Below are 24,154 nucleotides of genomic sequence, written 5' to 3'. Positions count from 1 at the left end.
CAGGTGGTGGTGGTATACACCTTTAATCCCAGCATTCTGGAGGAGGATTTCTGTGTGTTCAGGGCCAGCCTGGTCTATAAGAGCTAGTTCCAGGACAGGCTCCAAAACTACAGAGAAACCCTGTCTCGAAAAAAACAAAAAAAGAAAAAGTAAATCACCAAATGCAAATATGTGTATATGTGTTCCTGTGTGTGACAGTGTTTTTGCATGTATGTGAGTGACATGGGAGGCAGGGGTCACACGTCAGGAAGGTCAAGAATGACAACACATAATACTCTCTGTGTCCCTGCTTGCCCTCTGGGGACAGAGAAGGACATAAGCACTGTTCCGTTCAGCTCCAAGCATGATGTTTTGAGGAAACTGAACTATCATGAACTTTGGAGGCTAACAGACCTACTTCATTTCCTAGCCCCTCCCCCGCCACATACATAGGTTACAGTGATGCCCGGGCAATCCCTTTGCTCCTCTGCCTGGTTGATTCCTAACCTAGAAATGGAGATGCTAAGAGTTCTCGATGTGCCAGGCCCTCCTCTCTCCTGATAGACAACATCACAGTGGTTGTCTAAGCCTATGCCACTGAAAAAAAAAAAAAAACCTGAGACCCAAAAATTTATAAAAGCATAATTATTTTCACACAGTCCCAAAGACGAGAAAAGCAAAGCTCACGGCTCCAGTGAGTTCAACTGTCTGCTGATAGCAGCTCTCCCCTTCCAAGATGACACCTACATTGCTGTTGCTCAACGATAGCTATCAGATAGCTATCAGAGAAATGCAAGTTAAAACAGTAAGGCGTCCAGAGGGTAAACGCACCTGCCTCCAAGCTTGATGCCCTGAGTTCGATCTCCAGAACCCATACAGTGGATGTAGATAACAGGCTCCTGCATGTTCTCTGACTTACATGCACATACCACAGCATGCACGTACACACATGATAGACGGTAGATAGGTAGAGGACTCCACCTTACCGTAATCTACCATCTTTCTTAAAACAAATAACAGCAAATACTGATGCAGATAAAAGGAGCTCTCACAGACTGCTGGTGGGAATGTAAATAAGTTTAGCTACTATGCTGGTCCGTAGGGAGATTTCGAAAAAAGAAAAAATAATAGATAAATATTGAAAGTAGATCTACTATGTGACCAGATATAGCACTCCTGGGTATTTACCTGAAGGACAGAGTCAACAGTGTCATAGAGACACTTGTCTATCAGAGCTTCTATCGGCAGCCACTGTCTACCATAGAGAGGTTATAGAGTCAACCTAGGTGTCTATCAACTGAGGATGGCAACGGAAATGCGGTGTACAGACACAATGGAATTTTATTTTATTACGAATTTTGTTGTTTTTTGAGGCAGAGTATCAGTATTTAGCCCCGGATCACTTGGAACTTGCCATGTAGATCAGGCTAGTCTTGAACTCCTAGAGATCTGCCTGCCGAGTGCTGGAATTAAGGACATATGCCACCATGCCCAGCCATAAGAGAATTTTATTCAGCTGTAAACACTAATAAAGTCACATCACTTACAGGAAATGGATGCAATGGTTTGAACCAAATTAAGTCAGTTTTAGGCAAATATCTCACGTTTTCTCTCACTGGCAGTTCTTAGATAGAGATATAAAATTATGTATATGTGATATGACAGTAGAAGCTGGACCGTGCAGAAGAACAAAGGAGACTAACTGGAGGGGGGAAGAAGATAGGTAGACACAGGGCAGGCACAGAGGGGGGCAGACGCTCAAAGTACATTATATGCTTGTATGAAAATGCCCTGTGCGCTGGTGTGCTGGTTAGTTAAAGGCACACACCTTTAATCCCAGCACTCTTGAGGTAGAGGCAGGCAGATCTCTATGAGTTTGAGTCTTGGTCTACACAGTGAATTCCAGGACAGCCAGAGCTACACACAGAGAAACCCTGTTCCAAAAAACAAACAGAGAAGAAAATGTCATTCCTTCGCCCCCACTCCACGGCCTTATGCAGTCTGGTAACATACCCAGTAGAACATTCGATGGATACACACCAAGGGAAACCATCTGAAGCCGCAAAGAATGGGAGAAAGTCTGCTATACGATATATATTGTCCCTATCAGTTAACAACACTCGGTAATTTGTTAAATAGATGGGTTCCAGGCTGTGTTCTTATCACAAGGGAGGGAAAGATTAACGTTCAATACTCTTTGTGTAACTTTTTAGAAATGTTGTATCAGTGTACAAGGTGTTGCATTTAGTCAAATGGCTAAAAATAAATACCCCCAGACAAACTAATGTCTACTACCCAATATGTGCCCGACGCATTTCCACTGAGTCCTTCTCAGCTGTCTTCCTTACAATACCCTGAGCGGGCTAGGACCTCTAACCGTAGTGATGGAGAATGAGGGATAATGCCCACCTCAGACTTAAATTCCTAGTCTCTCATACCTATGCCTCTTCACAGATGTCTGAGATGTTTTGGAATTTGCATGTGAAATAAAAGCTTCCTACATAATTGAAATTATGGCCAATTGACCGTGAAATAGAACTGTCCGTGACCAATGAGGTGTTAGTAGGGGGAGGCTGCTGTGCTCAGAAATGGGGCCTCCAGAGCCCCAGGGCTAGTTCTCTGGCTTTGAGAGAGAAACCCGCCTAGGATCCTTCTTGCTGGCCCCAGTCTGCAAGCTTTCTGTCTGGTGCTTCTCCCTAGCAAGACACACTTGCTGTACGGGTGGAGGAATGTATCCTGCTGTGATCTTTCTCTTAGCTGGCAATCTTTGCAGGGGAGAGCTGCTGAACATCAAGGGAAAAACACTCTTTCCCTGGCCAAGGCTTTGTAAACCAAGGTGTTGCTGAGGCAGACTGGGAATGGCAAGTGCAGTGTGGGGTGCAGGGGGCGGGGAGGAGTAGAAGATGAGAGCACAAAGGGAGGTGTGCTACAACTGCAGAAAGTTTAAATCGGGGGACACGGTGGGAACTCATAAAGGTATTGAAAGTGGAGCTATGCATAGAAAGCATTAAGTAAACAGAGGGAGCAGGGAATCAGACCAATAAGCTTCGGCGGTAGTCTAGACAAAGCACGACATTGGCACAGACAATGCTGAGTAAAAGCAGAAAAAAAAGACGGTAGGCATCTCAGTCTGTGATTGACTGGGACACGGGAAGGGAAAGAAGAGATGCTATATAGTAGCTAACGACACCGCCTATGAAGGGAAAACTGAGGCTCAAAGAGATTTTCTTTTTCATAATAATAAATGGGACAGGCTGTTGCCACTTGGCATGGTCTTCGTTGCTTTGCTTTTTTACTTCTTAAATATCTTTTGCCTTGCTAAAATGAACCTTGATTACTTGCTCACATCTAATAATTAAAATAACAGTCTGTTTTTCTATGTTAAAAAAAGATAAATAAAATAGCAAGGGAAGGGAGACAACACAACTTTCCTGCCATCAGAGCTCACGCAGGGCATCCCTCTCAATTCTGTACCCGTTAGCTAGAGAGCCTAATGAAACGTGAGTAGAGGAGAGTTACATTGTAGGAATCATGCTGAAACTACACTATGTAAGACGAGCATTCTGGGGAGTGTACAACAGATTGAAATGGCATGAGGTAAGCATACTCAAGAATCCCAGGTTCTGATGGAAGCCAGGAAGTGGGCAAGATACCAAAAACAATGTGGGTCAACACAAACCAAAGACAGAAGGTTATACATTTACCTGACGGCAACAGGAAATAATTGGAAAAGTTGCTCTGGATTTGGGTCTAAGCGCATCACTTTCTATTAGTTGTGTATTTTCTTCCTATGTATTTTAGTCCATATCTTGGTAATTTTAGTACATTAGTACTCGAGATTTTCTGTTCTGTTGCTATTGCAATAAAATGTCTTTTCTGTTATATTTTGTAACTAGTCATTGAAAATTTACATAGGTTTGGTGGGATTTTTGTACATCTATTCCAAAGTCAGACAGTTAAATGAACCCTTATCCCAATTCTCAATAAATCCATCAATTCTCTTAAGTTTTCTAGAATGATAAACACATCTCCTGCAAATAATAGCAAATAAAATTGCTTGTTTGTTTGATTTTGTTTTTCAAGACAGGGTTTCTCTGTGTAGCTTTGGAGCCTGTCCTGGAACTCTCTCTGTAAATCAGACTGGCTTCGAACTCACAGAAATCTTCCTGCCTCTGTCTCCTGAGTGCTGGGATTAAAGGCGTGCGCCGCCACCACCCAGATCCCTTTCTTTTTGATAGCCAATACTTAGTAATTATTTTTCATTGCATTTACTAGATCTTCTAGAATGGTGGTTCTCAGCCAGGGCTGACTTTACACCAAAAGGTACATCCATCAATGTCTGGAGACATTTCTAATTAGCACAACAGGAGGAATGTTAACAGACCTCATCTAGGACAGCAGCTCTCAATCAGTGGGTCCTGCCCGTCTGGGGTCAAACGACATCTTCAAGAGGTCATATATCAGATATCCTGGATATCAGATATTTACACTATGATTTATAACAGTAGGAAAATTACAGTTATGAAGTAGCAATGAAAATAATTTTATGATTGGGCATCACCATAACATGAGGAACTAAATGAAAGGGTTTTAGCTTAGCAAGGTTGAGAACCATTGGTCTAATAGGTGGAGGAGTGTTCTTATCTTACTATTGATTGCTATGAAAATGCCTTTTGAGGGTCACTGTTATGTATGAATTGGTTATTAGTTTACAGGAGAATTTTTGAAGAATAGAGAATATTTCATTCTGTATAACTAAGACTTCTTAAGAATTAGAAATAGACCCAGAATCTCGTGAAATTCTTCCACAGCCTTCATCCCAACGACAGTATTGCTGTTTTCATTTTCCCTCCTTGCCTTATCCTTTACATCCTAACAGTTGGGTCTGCCCTGTTCTTACATCATGGCAATTGACTTCTTGATTCCACTGACTTTACTGCAGAGAACTATTGACCACTGTTAAGTAAGCATATCCCTGCTGTTTCCTCTGCTGTAGCTCACTATAAGGAACTGCCCATGTGAGAAGCATCTTGATTACAAATCAATGCCAGCAATTTGGAGAGGTCTGCCCTTGTGACTTCCAACAGGGACTAATCCACAAAGCCACCATTTGTTTCCTCTGAGTTTCAGGCTTGCCGTGGAGAGCACACACCCTCGCAGTCCCCCACCGCTCTGGAGAGTGGCTGCTAACCTCCTGGAAACCATGCAGGATCATAGGGTACAAACCAAATTTTTCACATGACACAGAGAGATGGACAATATTGGTGCCTGTAGTCTCAAATACACATAAAGCCACTTGGGCATGGTTCCCAACTTACCACCCTTAAATGCTGACACCCTTTTCCACATCTAACGATTGAAGTCACATTTTGGCCATCTTAATAGTTATACTATCAAAAAAAATTTTTTTTTAAGACACGGTTTCTCTGTGTAGCTTTTTGGAGCCTGTCCTAAAACTCACTCTGTAGACTAGGTTGGCCTCAAACTCACAGAGATGGCTCATTTGTCTGAGTTCTGGGATTAAAGGTATGTGCCATCACCACCCAGCTATGTGAAAGATTTTTATTGACATGTCTGCAAGTCCTCTTGGGTTAAGTTGTCAACTTTACTGTTTACGTAACAGTAAACAGTAAGCTCGTTACAGCTTCTGTCCTTAAATAGCACTTACGTATAATCTATTTTTCAAAACAAGTATTTGCCCTTCATTTCAACAATGAGATATACTTTGTTCATTTTCTTTTTTCTTTTCTTTTTCCTTTTTTTGTGCTGTTGTTTTAAGAATTGATTTACTTAAGGAAATATGTTTGCCTTTGATTACTGTTCTGCCCAAGTTCCATAAGTTGATAAATGTTCTCATTTTGTTCTACCTAACTATCTTGATTGCTAATTTAGGTTCTCCTTAACCCAAAATATTGATTTCCTTTCTCCTAATTATTTTCCCTTCAGTTTTTCTTACAGTTTCTTACTTTCATTCTTTTTTTTTTTTAACAGTCTCTTAAGAGTTTATTATAAACCAGCTTCAAAGGTCACAGTGGGAAAAAAAGGACTATGTACAGTCTTTTGGGAAACAGTCAAGGAGCTGAGGAGGACCAAGATGACCCTAGAGCCTTGGAGGGCATATTCCCCAGGGAGGGGGGCCCTGAAAGGGAAACCAGACGATCCATGGAGACTCCATGAACAGCATACAAACAAACAGGTGTGTGGTAACTCGGCTCCGGGTAATAGGGCCCACACCTCAGTGGAACTACTGCCACAATGCTGTGCGAGGATCAAAGCAGACCTCGCATCCCTGGAGGAGGAGGCCGCATCCCAGGAGGAGGCATGCCCATTGGAGTTCCTCGGCCAGGAGGGATCCCCATTGGGGGACCCATAGGAGGCCTCATGCCAGGAGGAGGGCCCATCATACCTGGAGGAGGCGCCCCTCGGCCCATAGGTGGGGGAGGACCCCCACGACCAGGTGGGTACTGAGTTGGGGCTCCTGCAATACTGGTTGTGGCTGCAGCTGCAGCTGCAGCAGCAGCAGCAGCAGCAGCAATTCCTCTTCCTCGTGGAGTCATCACCAGCTGTGATGGTCCTCCAACCCCACAGACTGGCCCAGCAAGTCCTGCAGGAGCCTGGGGCATGGGAACACCAGCCGGGATTCCTCTACCAGCAGCTCTGCCAATACCTGGTCCCCCGCAGCTCCAGCAAGTGGCACTCTGGCAATACCAGTATCTTTGGGAGGAGCTCCTTCTACTGTCATGGAGACCAGGTTCTCCCCTCGAAGCAACACCAGACCGAGAACTCGCTTCTCTTCCCTTTCTGCTTGTTTGGCATTCTTTGGCTTGATCTTCCTGAATTCATCACAGTCACAGAGGATCAAGTTCATATGCTTGTCAAAAGCCTTGAAGGTCCCGATGAAGATCCGGCCATCTTGCAGGATGCATCTCATCCCTCATCCTGTAGTCAATGTGCTGCAGCATCTTGCTGCTCTTACCCACCGTCATGGTGGCGGATCCGATGGCTCAGATTCCCGCCGGATTCGCTTCCACAGAGGCCTAGTCGGCAGCCAGCAGCGATATTCCCCCTTATTTTCATTCTTTACTGTATTCATAGAATTTGATGTAAAACTTTAATTTAGGTTTCTTTATGGCTAATATAAAAATAACTTCTTTATGAGAACAAGTCTTACTGTGTAGACCAGGCTGGACTTGAACTCACACAGATCTGCTTGCCTCTGCCTCCTGAGTGCTGGGATTAAATATGTGTGCCATTTATGCCTAACAATATAAGAATAATTTGTTTTAGTATTTCTTCCTTATATAGTATTTTCTTATTGGTACAGAAAAAAATAGAATCTATGTTTAATATTTAGTTCTCTAACATCTATTTTGCATATGTTCCATGTGTCTTATATAGTACCATGGAAGGTTGTTGTTATTAATTATATCCACATATTTGGGAAATTACTTGAAAAGATTTTAAACTTAAAAAACGTAGCAAAGGAAAACAAAAGATCTGTCTGAGAAGAGCAGAAGTTCAGTATTTGAGTACAGTGACGCGTCTGTGCAATTAACCGAAGATAGCATAGTGAAACTGTGTGTTCAAAACATCCCATAAATGTTCTCCACATTTTTAAGTTTGTGGACAGTGGCACTATGGGCAGTAATAATTTCTGAAGAGGTGCAACATTATGTAATTCAAAGGAAACCAGAACAGAAAGAGATTGGGATTTATAGGGGTTGCTGGTCTGAAAAAATATATCACCCAAAGCAATGAATCTGACGCTACCTTCCAAGGTCATCTAGCCTGAGGGAGCAGGGCCCACGGAAAGAAAAATGGAAATATCAGGTGGAGAGATGGACAGAGCAGGGAACAATGAATGGGAAGACTCTTCTTTAGGACACCCCCTGGCCTTTCATTTAGCTGCTAAATCCACAAATATTTGCCTCAGGGGCATTTTTATGGAAACTGTGTTTTTTAAAACCAATCACACAAATCCATGAGAAGGAAGCCAGAAGGAGCAGAAAGAGGTGAGGCTGCAGGTCTCAAGGCGTGCTTCACGCTCCTGGCACTAACAGTGGGAAAAGGTTGGACGTTTTGTTTTGTTTTGTTTTGTGACAAGGTTTCTCTATGTTATAGTCCTGGCTGTCCTGAACTCACTTTGTAGACCAGGCTGGCCTCAAACTCACAGAGATCTGCCTGTCTCTACTCCCCAAGTGCTGGGATTAAAGGTGTGCACCACCACCTGGCCGAGGTTGGAAATTTTTATCAAAATCTTGGGGCTGAAGAAGCCCTCAATGTGATACTTGGTTAAAAAACGTCTAGTTTGTTCAACTCATAATTATCTCCATGCATTTTATCTGTCTTATCCATAGTGAACTCTTTTATACTTCTTTTTCACATCCCCTCGCCTTGCTAACAGTACTCATTTGATAAGTTTGAATATATGTTATTTAACATTTGACTATGAGCTTTCTCATTCTAGAGAAAACTTATCAAACTATATTACATTCTTTTAGTATAGTGGTTCTCTCAACCTTCCTAAGACTGTGACCCATTAATACAGTTCCTCAAGTTGTGGTGACCCTGCCCAACCATACAATTATTTTCATTGCTACTTCACAACTGCAATTTTCCTACTGTTCTGAATCGTAGTATGCGAGTATCTGATATCAGCTCCAGTGAGCGGGTCACGAGCTGCAGGTTGAGAATCACTGGTTGAGTCTATCTTGTCTTCCTGGGTCGTTTGATTTGAGTTCAAATCTTGTAGAAAGTTTGTAGATAGATGGTTTCTGTCTGTTTTCTTGCTTGAATCTAATTTGGAAGTCTTTATGGTTTTTTTATTAAAGTTTATTTTGCTTAAAGACCCAGAATTGTCCATCTGACTACAGCGCTATTTTATATTATTCTTTGGACTTTTGTTGTTAGTTTTATTTTCTATCAACACTGTGCCTTTAAAAAAATTCTTAACAAAATATTTGAAACATAAAAAAGCACAAAGAAGAGTGTCCAAAAGTCTCTGCACAGACTGCCTTCTTTGCTTTGATCCTCAAGCTGAGAGACATCCTCTAGGGGGCTGGTTTCCTTCGTGGAAACTCCCCTTGAACTTGTGTCTGTTCGTCAGTGTAATGAGCTAAATTGGTTCAGATAAGGACACAAAAAGGCATTTTCTGACATAATCCTCAGTATCTTCCTTAGCTACTTTCCAGTTTTTATTGATCTAGATTTTATGTTTGCTTATCTCATGTTCGTCCTGTCCAGAACTCCTTACAGGTCATCGCATTGATATGTAACCATATTTATGGTTACTAAAATAAAACAACCAGTTCCATATTAATCTGGGTTTTTGTTTCCTCTTGCTTTGTTCTTTCTTTCTCTCCATGCAGCTCAGGCTAACTTCTAACTTGCCGTTCTCTTGCTGCAGCTTCCCTAGTTCTGGGATTACAAGAATATGCCCGTATGTCTTACCTTATAGTTAAATGATTTGAATGTCCACAACTCTAAGTTATATCTTAATTTACCAATTCCCACAGTCTCAGCTTTGCGTATGTCATTCGTGTGGAACCTACCGTCAAGAATTTTATTTGCAGGGCTGGAGCGATGGCTCAGAGGTGAAGAACACTTGCTGCTCTTGCAGCAGACTCGAGTTTAGTAGCCAGCACAGTAGTCCATCACCACCCATAACTCCAGATTAAGATCTAGTGCCCCCTTGTGACCTCCACTGGTACAAGGCAAACACAAGGTACCCAGACAGACATGCAGGCAAAGCAATCAAATAGTCATACACATAAAATAAATAAATCTTAAAACAAACTTTAAAAAAAAAAATCTTTATTTGGTCACTTTTTACATTTTAGGATGTAACAATTTGTGCATCACAGGCTTTGATCTTTACAGTTGAACAACTTGATCATGAATAATTGACTTTTTATTTTAACCATGTTCTTTTCCTCTGAACATTCAATTGATGGTCCCAAAAGCTCCAGAGTTACTAATGGTAGACACTGTATATAGGAGAGTAGAACATGTTTCTCCTACCTTTCGATACAGTCATTTATTTATTGTGTATGCCGTGGCACATGTGAAGTCAGAGTCGGTGCTCTCCTGCCGTGTGGCTACTGGGAATTGAACTCAGGTCATCCGATTCGGTAACAAGCACCTTTTCCTGCTAAGCCATATCACCAGCCATTTCCTTTCTCTAACCACAGTATTACACTCACAGCCAACCTCTTCCCACTCTCCTCTTCCTTCCCCTTCCGCACTTCTGATAAGCACTACTCTATGTCTACAAGAGAGAACTTGTCTTCCTAGGCCTGCCGTACTTCACGTAGTGTCCTCCAGGCTCATCCACATTTCTAAATGGCAACACTTTTTCTTTTAAGACAGTGTAACAGCCGGGCCTAGTAGCACACATCTTTAATCCCACCACCTGGAAGGCAGAGGCAGGTGGATCCCTGTGAGTTCAAGACCAGCCTGATCCACATAGTGAGTTCCAGGACAGCCAGAGTCACAAGCTAAAACCCTGTCTCAAAAAAAAAAAAAAGAAAGAAAGAAAGAAAGAAAGAAAGAAAGAAAGAAAGAAAGAAAGGAAAAGAGAAGAAAGAAAGGAAAAGAGAAGAAAAGAAGGACAGGATCTTATACATAGCAGCTTAGGCTGGCTCCAAACTCACCATGTGGGGGAGAATGAGCATGAACTTGATTCCCTGCCCTGCTTCCTAAGTGCTGAGTGAGCATAGATTACAGATGTGCACGCCCTTGCCTAACTTTATGCCATGTTGAGGTTAGAAGCTCATGCATACTAGACAAGCATGCTACCAGCTAAACCACACCGCTAGTCCAGATTTCATTGATTTACAAATCTAAAAACTATGTCTCCCAATGATGTCTGTTTAAAGATTACCAATGATTATGTTTAAGCCCCTGCTTAGTTCTCTGTGTACCTACCCTTGTACTTTCCCCTCCTTCATTTCGCTTGAGGTTTTCAAGTCCATCCAAGACTTCTGATCCCAAGTCTAAAGTCGGCCTCATCTGTCACTAGCTCACATTAGCAAATGCATAACTAAATCTTTTAGAGATATTTAAAAGATTTGCTGGCTTCGGTGCTGGAAATTGAAGTCAGATCCATTCGAATAGTAAATATACATTTTCCCACTGCAGTAACCCTACCAATTCATTTATATAAATATATATTATATATAGTTTTATATATATATATATAATATATGATAGGTTATATACATATGAGGCCTGACAATTTTTTTTTTTTATGAGCACCACATGACTGCAATGTCTGTGGAGACCAGAAGGGGGGTCTCAGATTCCCAGAACTGGAACTACAAACAAGTGTGAGCCACCAGATGTGGGTGATGAGACCTAAACCCAGGTTCTCTGGAAGGGCAACAAGTGCTCTTAACCACTTAGCCATCTCTCCAGCCCTTATATTGAGGTTTTTTTGGTTTGGTTGTTTTTTTTTTTTTACAAAAATAATAGCTGATTATCTGTTAAAAGTAAGCCTCACTCAGGTCCTCTACCAAAAGCATCACAGGCTTTATTCATTTGTCATGTGACCACCATTGAGCCAATGTAAACATGGAGGCATAAGAGATCGTTAACTGTTTTCTGCCTTGTTAGTGCTGCTTTTAATGTTTTAAGTTTGGGACAGGGTCTCACTGTGTAGCTATGATTGGCCTCCAACTCAGAAATCCACCTTCTCTGCCTCTTTCATACTGGAATTAAAGGCATGCGCCATCATGCCTGGCATATAATGTTGATTTTAATGTTGTTTTTTATGGTTCATGTTTTAAAATTTTATCTTTTTAAAATGTCTGACCCTCCTCAACTGTTGACTTCATGTCATATGTTGGTATGTCACTTCCTATTTCGCAACTTGTTTCACAATCTGCAAATGTCCGAGTTTTGCTGAAAAGGTAGGTAAGTCTGAGGTGTTCTTAAATGTTCTTGGGTTACTACAGTCGATTTCAAAGTCAGTTCTTCTACCGTGTGAGTACTGTGCTCCCTGTTTATGCAGAGTTTCTCAGAGGCCTAGGGACTTCCTTTTTCCATGTTTATCCATGCTGCTCCAAGGAAGGGGGAATAGAAGGAAGGAGGAAGAAAGGAGAGAGGGGGTAGGAAGAAAGGGAGAGAAGGGGGAGGGAGAAAGGGAGAGAGAGGGGAGAGAGAAAACTCTGATAGTAATAGTATTTGCCTGATAAACAAAATGGAATTTTCTTTGGCAGCTCTTTGCTACCCATCTGGTTCCTATTTGAACCCCTAACTTCATTAACCATTAGCTTTGTGGTTAATGAAGTTAGGGGTTCAAAATGGTTTGCATATCTGTGATGGAATCCCAGCTGTACATCCCTTATGCACATCACAGATGTGTATCCCAGATGTGCATCCCAGATACACATCCCTGGTGCATATCCCAGATGTGCACCCCCACTGTGCATCTCAGATGTGCACCCCCACTGTGCATCTCAGATGTGCATTACAATGTGCGATCCAGATGTGCGATCCAGATGTTGAATCCAGATGTGCGGTCCAGATGTTGAATCCAGATGTGCGGTCCAGATGGTGGATCCAGATGTTGAATCCAGATGTGGGATCCAGATGTGCGGTCCAGATGTTCGGTCCAGATGTTGAATCCAGATGTGTGGTCCAGATGTTGAATCCAGATGTGCGGTCCAGATGTTGGATCCAGATGTGCGGTCCAGTTGTTGAATCCAGATGTGGGATCCAGATGTTGAATCCAGATGTGCGATCCAGATGTTGAATCCAGATGTGCGATCCAGATGTTGATTCCCATTTTGCAGCTGTTCTGGCTAAAAGCACATTTCTAGGGTGGTCAAGATCTAGAACCCAAGCTGCAAAATGGGAATCAACATCTGAAGTCCCCCTTTGGTGAAGGGTAGGCCACAGAAAAGGTACAGGGGAGGTATCTTTTCATTGCCTCTCCCCATTCCTAGCCCCATGATCTGCCTCAAGCCTTCATCCAAATTTTGGTATAAGAAATTTCATACATACCTATGATTAATATTCCACATTTCTTGTGCAACCTGTGTGTTTTCCTTTTAAGTGGAAAGATGGGAAAGATGGTGGGTAGTTCTCTGCCTCAGTCTCCCCAGACCTCTGGTTCTGTCATATAACTAAATCAACCCTGGTGTAGCTGGGATTCTTTATTCCTACAGAAGACATATGCTGGAGTTCAGCAGCAGAATTTAATGACTAGGGATGTAGATGAGGAAGACTGGTTGCCTGGGTTCAAGTCCCAGGTTTGCCACTTAGTAAATGGGTGACATTAGGCAAGTTACTAAGCTCCTCTGTGCTTCAGTTTCTCTGTGTGTAGAATGGAGACAATGGAACATTGTTCATAAGGTTATTTTAGTGAATAAATGGTGTAATATTTGGGAAGTACTTACTGTTACCGCTAAACATGCAATGCTGATGATTGATTGGCTGGTGGGTGGTGATGAATGTGGCCAGTACTCATACCGCTTGAACTTGTCTGGTCATGCATAGTCCACTCTCACTGGATGCACCATTGACTTCATTTGCGAGGATTTAAGCAATACTTTGGCTTATCTTGACCCCTGGCCAGGCTCTAGACTTGAGATTTGAACGGTCACCTTATCACTGGGACTCCAGGATCCTTCATGAGCCTGCCCAGGGAATAACAACACAAAGTACCAAAGCTCCCTGTGTACCAGGCTTTCAGTCATTGCCTGTACCAATACTAGATCTCACAAAGGTACAACTCAAGTTCATTGTTGTCAGTGCTCACTCTGCATAGGTAAGCCTACTAAAGCCTGGTGGTATTCACCATTGAGTTATAGGGATAGAATTCCAACCCAAAATCCTGAGAGACAAATGCACATTTTTTTTTTCATGAAAAGGCAAGACCCTGGGAATCAACAGAGGCCCTTACTCCATGAAGCAAGTTCTAGAACAACCTAAATGACCTAGAACAGCACAGATGTTTGCAAATCTGTACTGAAGGTTTCAACAGTGAAAACCTGTGCCTGGACCAATGGTGCTCAGTTAGGTGTGATGGTCAAGGAAATACTGGGAGGTATCTGGAGGTGTGCTAGGTCATCGCAGATGATGGGGGACTGTTACTAGCACCCAGGGGATAGACAGCAGGGATTCTGCCACATGCCCTACAAGATGGATTTTCCACAGTAAAAAATTAGCCAGCCCTGTGTGCCAATGGGGTTGAATTGAAAGATACAAGACTTTGAAGTCAAGTAGGGCTGTTTTTCTTCTTATTATGCCTTTGATGGACAACAGAAACCAGCCACGCACAAAGCCTGAGGACCCTGTGCCTTAACACGGACTTCTGCAAGTAGGGCTTTCTCTCTGTGCCTTCCACCCTAAGTCAGTCATGGCACTGTTCCGTATTCTATGGGCAACCTTAGGTCAACTCCTGAAGGCAAAAAATTTTGGATATTGGAAATGGGGTGATGGTTCTGTCCCTTGGGAAAGCTGAGCAGAGTGAAAAACTCAGTCCCCAGAGCTGACCCAAGATTAAGCATCAGAGACATCTGAGAAAGGCTACTCTGGGCTCCTTCCACTCAGCTGGTGTTTTGCATTTAAATGACGGGGGGGGGGGATTGCTGGGGAGAAGCCAGGGCTGGTCCTCAGTGAGGAGGGAAGTTGTCGCCACTCTGAAGTGGCTGCGTTAATGTCATGTCATTACACCATATTGCTGCACAGGTTAATATAATTGGGTGTCTATGTGTGAGCAATGATCCGTGCCGTGTTACTGCTCTGAAACAAATGACATTTAACCAGCCGGCCTGTAAGGCTCCTTGTTATCTACGTGGTGAGCAATTGGAACGGAGAAGAAGTCCTCTCGGTGAGCAACTGATGAATTAGTTGTTGGGTTTCCTCGACAGCCTGGATTTATAAGAGCGCAATTCTAACATAATTTATTAGATCTATAAACAGACAGATCCCATGTTTTCACCATGTTGTCACCTTCAGACATTGTAGCACTGGCAGCCCTGTTATAATTTAATTTTATTATTCTGATAACGTATTGTTTCTGAAGGCTTGGTGTTTATTTATTTATTTATTTACTTATTTATTATGCCCCCCCCCGCAAGACATTTTCATGTTTAACCGGAAAGAAAGCAGGTACCCTTGTGCTAGCTGACGTCTGGAAGCTGCCCGATGGCTCTTCTGAGCTGTCACTGTTGACCTTATTAAGGGCAGGAGCAGAACTGGAAGAGGAATTAGTGTGTGGCTCCTGGTCTGGGTGTGTCAAGAAAGGCGCTCAAGCAAGTGTGAGGAATGGGGTGGGGGCTTGTCGGGGATCGCACAGGAAGATCAGCCAAGGACCAGTCTCCTCACCTCATGGCCTGCCTTGCAGGTTATCTGTCCCACCTCAGACCTCTTACCACGGGAGAATTCACTCCAGGTCCACCTACCACCTTTTTTATTCTCATGGGGACCTACGAGGAAGGTATGGTTATGGCTGTGTTCTGTCTGGCAATGGCACAGGAAGGGGGACTAGAATGGGATGCCTGGAGTCAGAGTCACCCAGAGGGTCTGCATCCTTGAGCTACTGCCTGTAAGTGGGCGTTTCCTACTCTCTTTGGCTCTCTTGGCGGAACACAGAGGTCTACTAGGGCTTCTAGTAGCCTGGCTAGGGAGACTCTTATGGAGTTATTCACAACTAAATTTCCTGGTAATGAAAAAAGAAATGGGTGCACACTGACTTGCAAACTTCTCCCAAAAGGGCACACGTCCAGCTGAGTGACATGTATCAGTGAAGGGACACTGGCTAGCCCAAGAGCTACCCAACAGATGTGGTGCTGGAGTTCCATGGCCAGCTGAGAGAGCCTAAGACAGTGGGAAGTTCCCACTTACATGTTGGGACTATTTGGAGTCCTGACCTCCAGCTGCTCTTCCCAGCTAGAGACCTTTACTTTCCTTCTTATTTGAGTTACTGAAAGCTGTGTCAAAGTTGTTTACCAGCTCTGCTTCATGAACATGTGTTGCCTTGGCCTTGAGGATCAGAGGATAAGGTTTTCACCTGTTGGCCCACCTGACTGTTGGGTATATAAGCCTCTGTGGTGCTATTGAATAAGAGGGCTTGTTACCAGTGACTAGAGGTCCGTGTCTCTGTCTCTCTGTGTGTCGTTGTGTGTTTCAATCTCCAGCCCCTTGCCCAAAGCTCGCAAACTGTATGGTAGTGCATAGAGCGCAGAGAGGCGTTGTGCGCTGCACTTACAGGCAGTAGATCAGGGATGCAGTCCCTCTGTGACTCTGACTCTAAGCATTCTATCCTATTGCCCCTTTCTGTGTCATTGGCAGATAGAACACAGACATAACCATATCTTCCTCATAGCTCCCCATGAGAATAAAATGAGGTCATGAACATACAAAGATGCTTTGTAAGTTAAAGGAGTCAGCAAATACAGGGTGCATTGATTAGTATTAGCATGCAAGATAATTTACATATAGGGAATATATATTTTTATTTCATTCCCCATTTCTGGGCTAAGGAGGTGACTCAGTAGGTGAGATGCTTGCTGTGCAAGCATGAGGACCTGAGTTCAGATCCCCAGCACCCATGTAAAAGCCACAGCATGCACTGTGGCTCACATCTGTAACATCTGTGCTAAGGGGTAGAAAAAGTGGATGCCTGGGATTTGCTGGCCAGTCAGCTCGGGCAGAAGAGTGAGCTACAGGTTCCAATAGAGACTCTGTTTCAAGAAATGATAACAAAGTAGAGGAGGTTAGCGGAAGGTGTTGATCACACATACACGCACGTGCGTGCACACACACACAATATTCTCCATTTTATGGATAAAGAAACAGGTTTATAGTGTTACACAGAATTGCTCAAGTGGCTACAGAATTCTAGCTCACAACCGAGCATCCCTGCATCTGTGATTCTGCACTGCTTTGAAAATATGAACTTATTCTGTCAGCCCACTGTTATAGGGTACTTGGCCACAGCCTGCCCATGAGAGAAAGTGTTGGGAGGGAGGCATCGAAAGTCTGTGGTACAGAGCTCTAGATACTTAGTCCATTTGCATCCAGAGCCAACTTCTACCCCCAAGGTCAGAGGCTATTGTCACAGTCATTCACACAGTCCTTTGTGCCTTGTGGGGAAAGAAGAAATGAACACCGTCAGTGACCGCTGAGTGGCAGTTCCATAACAGGCTTGAACCCCAACCTCTCGGTTACAGCTGGGAACAGCTCAGCCAAGCACATCATTGACTACTGGAGTCCAGGACCCCAAGATTGCACATGGACTTAGAGGTCACACAGTCCGGCCCCTTATTTTACAGATGAGGGGGTTATATTCCGGAGAGGGTCGGGTGTTCCTCTGAGGTCACACAGTGGGCCAGAGGGTAAAATCAGGGCTGGAACTGGGTCTCTTGGTTCAGAAATCTTTCTGACACTGGGAACCTCATCAAGTGTACCTCTTGTTGGATTTTTGCTTTTGAGATCCAATAAAACATGAGAACTATCAAAATACCAGCTGTACAATCCATGTCTCTGCAAAGATCTGTGGAGTTGCTTTGCCACATGAGGAGTCAGATGCCAAACGCATACCCTGTCACCCCTCATCACCTCAGCCCTGAGCCTCTCACCTCAACCCACTGTAAATTCCACCCCAGTACCCTCTCCAGCCTCAGTCCAGTCTTACTATAGAAACTTAATGCCAGAAACGCGCTGCTTTTCTGAGTCCCATTTTCTCATTACAATTTCTTTGCAGACCATTTTGCCAAAGGCCACGGTCATAAATGGTTTCCAATCTCACCTGAGCCTCAAGACCCCTCCTAAGGATTTTGACCCCATTCTTTAGAGAGCATGGGACTGGAAGACAAGCAAATCTTCCAGAACTATGGTGATACTTGCATCAATTTCTATTCTTTAGAAAAGCCTCTGCTGGTCTGAATTGAATCTGAAATGTCCCCGACAGCTGCATGCTTTGAACACTAGATCTCCAGATGATGACATTGCTTCAGAGGCTGGTGGATCCTCGCTGGCTACAGCAGGTGGCTTGGAGTAGGTCCTTAAAAGTTAAACCATGTGCCTAGATAGCCCAGTGGTTAAGAGCACTGGCTGCCCAGGACCCAGGTTCAGTTCCCAGCATCCACATGGCCGCTCACAGCTGCCCGTGGCTCCAGTTCCAGGGGATCTGATGCCTTAAGACAGACACGAAGGCAGGCAAAACACCAATGCACATTTTAAATTCTAAAATCTGTTAGTCCTGCGCCTAGTCCTGCTTCATAGTGTATCTGCAGCTTTATTTCAATTCCATGCCTTTTTCACCAGGACAGATCGAAACCAAAACTATGAACTGAAATAAGCCTTTCTCCCTTTACATCGTATCTGTTGAGTATTTGATCACAGCCACGCAAAAGTAACCAAAACCTTTCCCTGACCCTTGACCCTCCTCCACCAGAGACGTGATCAGCCACTGACACTGACACGGTAGCTCCTGAAGTTTGTAATGAGGCCATGATTGGCACGTCTCTCTTGTTAGAAGGAGCACTGACTTGGCCTCTGTGACAGTGCTGCCAGTGCTCAGAAGGACACGTGATATGCGGCAGGTACACGATACATATCAAGTCAGCGCAGAGAAGAACACAGTCGCAGTGCATCCCCATTACACCCTGCCCCAAGGCTGAGCCCACCATGGAAGATGGGAAGTTCTGGGAGCGTTCAGGGAATGTTGAGGGGATGCACCTGTAAGGGAAAGCTAGGTCCACCTTCCAGGATGAGCAGTTTGGTCTGAGGTGCTGAGTCTTACACAACAGGAATTATTTGGGATAGATGGTCTGTGTGTCTGTGTGTATGTACAAATACACATATGCAGGCAGTAACAATTGATTAAAAAAAAAAAAAAGGCCGGGCGGTGGTGGCACATGCCTTTAATCCCAGCACTCGGGAGGCAGAGGCAGGCGGATCTGTGAGTTCGAGGCCAGCCTGGTCTACAAGAGCTAGTTCCAGGACAGGAACCAAAAAGCTATGGAGAAACCCTGTCTCGAAAATCCCCCCCCCCAAAAAAAAAAAGAGGTCCTGAAAGTGAAGGAGAGCAGGGAGGGAAACATGGGAGGCCTTATAGGGAGGAAAGGGAAGGGACAAATGTTGCAATCAAAATACAATCTCACAAATAAGCAACAAGAAGATAGCTTTGCATTCACACTGCTCCATTGGCTCAAGAGAGATCTCCTGCTGCCCACAGCTGAAAATGCGGTAGGGTGAAGATGATTTACTTGGGTTGGAGCTGACCGCAGTCAAATGCTCGCCTCGCTAGCCTGCTTCCTAACGTTTCTCCAGCTTGTGGGGCTCCTGCTTTGAACCTGGAAGGCTGTCAAGAGAAAGAAGCGAAATGGCTGCTTTTCTCAGCCCTGCGGCAAAAATACCTGGAAGAACAACTTATAGGAGGAAACGATTATTTGAACTCACAGTTATGGAGAATCTCAGCCCTCCATGGCTGAGGAGGCACGGCAGTGGGAGAGACTCTGAGAACGCAGACAGCAGCTGAGGCAGGTTAGAACCTCAAATGAGCACCCCTAGGAGCTGAGGAGATGGCTCAGGTGAAGAGTACATTCTGCTCTTCCAGAGAACCACGTTCTGTTCCAGCACCCATGTCAGACACCCACAGCCTCCGAGGGATCCAATGTCCTGCTCTGGTCTCTGTGGACACCATACACACATACAAATGCAGGCAAATACTCATGCACATATAATACAAATTAACTAATTAATTAACTATATATTTAATATAATAAATATTATATAATATATAAAATACAAACAAATAAATAATTAAATATATATTTAATTTGTAAAAATTAAAAAGAAAGAAATGGGATGTAAGCTGGGGAGCTGGGTCAGCGGACAAGAGCACATGCTTTGCAAGCACGGGATTGAGATCAGGTTCCTGGAACTCATGAGAAAGCTGAGGATGAGGCTGCACATACTTTTGACCCTAACATTGGTGGGGAGAGGGGCAGAGGCAGGCAGATTCCAAGAGCTGACCAGCTACCAAATAGCGAGCTTCCAGTTTGGTAGGAGACCCTGTCTCAAGACAATAAAGCTAAGAGCAATAGGGGAAGACACCGAAAGGCTTCTGAATGAACTCACACAAGAGCACATACCCGCAGGCTCGTGTGTATACAGCATGCACACACACACAGAGAGAGAGAATGAAATGCAAGCCCTGCATATCAATTTAAATTTCCTAGTAACCACATTTTTTAAAAGCCAAAAGTTAACTTGAAAATATATTTAATTTAACCCAATAAATCCAAAATATCATATCAATAAGCAATATAAATATATCATGAAAGCATTTTATAACCTTTTTAAAAAATATATACTATGCTAAATCTATAGTTGGAGCTCATCATAAAATCCTCACACTTGCTCTATGCTTCTGGCTGGTACCTACTGTACTGGATCGCATCGTTCTAGAATACCAAGTCAACCTTCAGCTTGACAGCCCTGCCTGACAAGCGGTGTGTCTAAAGGCATCAGAGGGGAAATGAGGACACACAAGGTCAGGTGCAGGGAAGAGGGATTTCACAGACCAGAGGGTATTCTCTTGCCCCCACAAACCCCCACCAACAAAATAAGGCTTGGTGCAAGGTTCCGGTAGAACATTCTCCAGCTGGAAGGACCCTGGAGCTGCTGGCTTCATGGCTGCCCTCCGGAGATGCTGTGCTTGGATCCTGGAAAACGGAACAATTTGAAATGAATCCAGATTTTCAGATGCCTGGTCCCCGCACCCCATCTGCCGAGCACCAGGAGCGAGGCAGATGCTGGAAGCACATCTGTCAACCTGCTCCGATGCTTTCTGGCACTCCCCCCTCCCCCGGCCTCTTGGAGCCTCTGTCCCCACCCTGGAAGAAGACTGTACTCTCTGGGGTTACAGTTCCCAGTGCCCACTGGAAGGCATCTTGGCACCTCCCTAGAGGCAGCTGCAGCGGAAGGTGGACTCCTGCTCTGAGGGAATGATTACTCTGTCCACTGCTGCTTTGCTGCCCCCAGTCCTCTGACAAAGCCTTCTCCTGTAATAGGAAGTGAGGTGCGGGTCCCAGCAGTATCCTGCTCTCTCTGACAGCACCCAGGTTACAGCCAAGGTACAGAAAATTCCTATGTCAAATGGCAAACTTGCTCCCGCCTCCTTTTGCTCTTCTACAGCACGTCTTGAGGATGTGATGAGACTACACACTGCTCCCAACAAGCAGTGCTTGAAAGCTTCTGGGTAGAATCAGATGGAGAGATGAGAGGCTCCATTAGCAGAGAGAGGGTGAGGCTGGCCTCCACATGGAAGTCCACTGCCAATTCCCTTGGCTTCTATGGGTGCCCATCACTGGAGGTTCAGCATGATGCTCAATATACACAACATACACAAATTAAGGAGGTTGTGCATATATGGGTGCCTTCTATATGCCCTGAACAACATGGATTCATAAAGCTCCCAGTATCTTATTCTCCTGCTTCTTCAAGTCATTGCATAGGTCAGACCATGGATCACTATTATAGGGGCTACTGAATAAGTACAGTCAATCAAACAGGCAGAGAAAGGAGAAGCGAACAGAGTAATGAGGGCTGAGGGTAAGCACCAAGAAGCCGGAGAAAATGAGGAAAAAGTTGTGGTCCTGAGTTCGTCTATCTGGATAGCGCCTCCCTGCAGTGTCCAGCACTGTAGGCTGGACAAGGTATCAGAGGACATGGGCTGGAAAAACGCCTTTTGTTAATTCTCCTTTTTTCCTCTTAAGCCATCAAAGAGTTTAGACATCAGCGGAACACGGACACCATATGTGGAAATATTTGCTTGATATTGATGTTTTCCTTGTAAAAGCACATTGTTTTATGTGTGGGTGGAGAAACTCTCTGTAAACTGTTAAATATGATGCAAATGCTAATTTCTCTGCAATGCCCTGGAAAGGAACTCTCCGGGAAGTACATCTCAAGGAAGGCCATAAAAGAAAATGGTAAAAATAAATTGGGCAGAAATGTGGATGGCAGCATACGGTGTGTATTTTGCCAACACAGAGCCATGTGTCCCCTCTCCAAACCCTAGCCCCAACAGGAGGGGATCTGCATAACTGCGTGACAGATGTCACCACTTCCCAGCGGCCACCCGGCTTTGACAACTTGCAGGAAACAGTATGACAGAGCTTGCTTAAACACACACACACACGCACACACACACTTTTTCTTTTAATCAGCAAGCATCTTCCCCTCTCGCAATTTTTTTTTTATACCTTGGAATTAATCTTGGAAAGGAGAGATGTGGATGAAATGTAGGAGTGCCTTAAAAACACTCCGTAGGCTGGAAAGACAGCTCAGCCAGTGAAGTGCTTGCCTTGCAAATATAAGGACCTGAATCTCCAGAATCCACACAGAAAAAGCCTGGCATGGTGGGGGGCAGTAGTAAGCCTGCTACTGGGAAGGAGGGGACAGGCAGATCTCCGGCACCCTCGGGCCAGCCAGCCTAGCCTTCATAAGCAAGACCCAGACCAGTGAAAGACCCTGTACCAATAACAAAACAAAGCAGACAGTCCCCAAGGAAAGATGCCAGGAGTGCACACACATATACACACATACATACAAATACACACACATACATACAAACACATACAACACGCACATATATATACACAGAACATACATATGTAAAAACACACACAACATATACATACACAACACACGTATACACATGCATACATACAAACAACACACACATATACACAGCACACATACACATGCACTCTACACACATAGTACACACATTGAATTATTCTGCACTGTTCACTGTTCAGTCAGAGTCTCAGGAACACAAACTCTCTCCAGACCTCAGGTGCATTTTGGCCATGTTTAAAAAGACCTTGCCACTGGTACCTTGCAGCCCAAGGCTCTTTCTCTGTCAGTAGCTTTATCTGCCCTGGCACTTGGTTAACCAAACTCAGCTTCAGATTTTAACCACAACTTGGATTCCACCACACACAAAAGAATTCAAAGCCCGGGGTCATGAGCTATCTGTGGAGTGAGTATTTCTACATTCTTTGCAAATGTGTGATGTATGAACTGTATATATTTCTTTGATAAATTGTTTTTAAATATTTCTTCCTTTTATTAATTGAAGAGGAGCCTCATGTATCAATGCCATTTCCCCCTGTTTTCCACATAAATTATTTTCTTGCAATGTTCGTTTGTATTATTATTGCCGATATTAAGGCAGAGACTATTTTTGCCTTGTAAACAAGATTTTGCTTACAGCTAAATGAAAGGAAGTGAAGTTAATCACACTGAAATAATAGGTTTAAAAAGGTAATTCAGTGGCATCGGAATGAAGTTTAATCTTCGGCAATAGAAGCCTCGCTGAGAGAAATGGCAGAAAAACTTGTTCTGTAATTATATGGTATTTATCATTGGCAGGTCAGCCCTGCTGGGCGAGAGGCTCAGGACTCCACAGAAAAGGAGAAGGAACTTAGTCAAGTAAAAGTGGCCCAGAGAAGAGCCTGGGGATGCATGAGTGGGCTGGAAGGAAGAGGGGCTGCAGAGACCCCTCCTAGGATCAGACTGTCTGCCCTACCTCTGTGCACCTCAACGTGCACACAATCCCAGCACTTGGTAAGGAGAAGTGGAAGAATTAAAAGTTCAAGATTTCCCTGGGCTACATAGCAAGTGTGAGACCCTGAAGAAAGAGAAATCATAAAGAAAGAAAAGAAATACAAGGAGGAATTACAGGGTGGGAGGAGAATAAATATCCTTTGGGTCAGCAAGATAGTTTAGTGAGTAGCTGCCCTTGTGCAGAGGCCTAAGGACCTGAATTTGAGCCCTGAGTCACACAAGGTGGCAGGAGAGAACCAACTCCCAAGTGCCATCTTCTAACCTCCACATGTATCATGATTTTACACACACACACACACACACACACACACACAGGTTGTAAGGTGGATGTAATAGCTTCAGCTTCTAATCTCTGTGCTAGCAAGGCAGAGACAGGAGTATCCTTGGGATCCGTAGGCAGCCAGCCTAGCTGAATTGACAAACTGAGTGAGAAACCCTGCCTCAAAACCCAAAGTAGAGGTGCCTGAAAATGACAGCCAAGGTTGACCTCTGCCCTACATACACACACATGCACTCTCACACACATACACCTGCGGGAGCGCGCGCGCACGCACGTGCACACACACTAAAGCACATACAGTTA

At 44.1% G+C, this 24,154-nt stretch overlaps 1 pseudogene; it reads right to left on the bottom strand.

The window, feature by feature from the left end:
- Positions 1-6,212: 6,212 nt before the first annotated feature.
- Positions 6,213-7,038, bottom strand: LOC130881623 (small nuclear ribonucleoprotein-associated protein B-like; annotated as a pseudogene).
- Between the last annotated feature and the right edge of the window lie 17,116 nt (positions 7,039-24,154).

This window comes from Chionomys nivalis, chromosome 9, assembly GCF_950005125.1.
Source record: "Chionomys nivalis chromosome 9, mChiNiv1.1, whole genome shotgun sequence".
Lineage (NCBI taxonomy): Eukaryota > Metazoa > Chordata > Mammalia > Rodentia > Cricetidae > Chionomys > Chionomys nivalis.
Note: the sequence above shows the minus strand (reverse complement) of the source record. Positions and strands in the feature narration are given on the sequence as shown.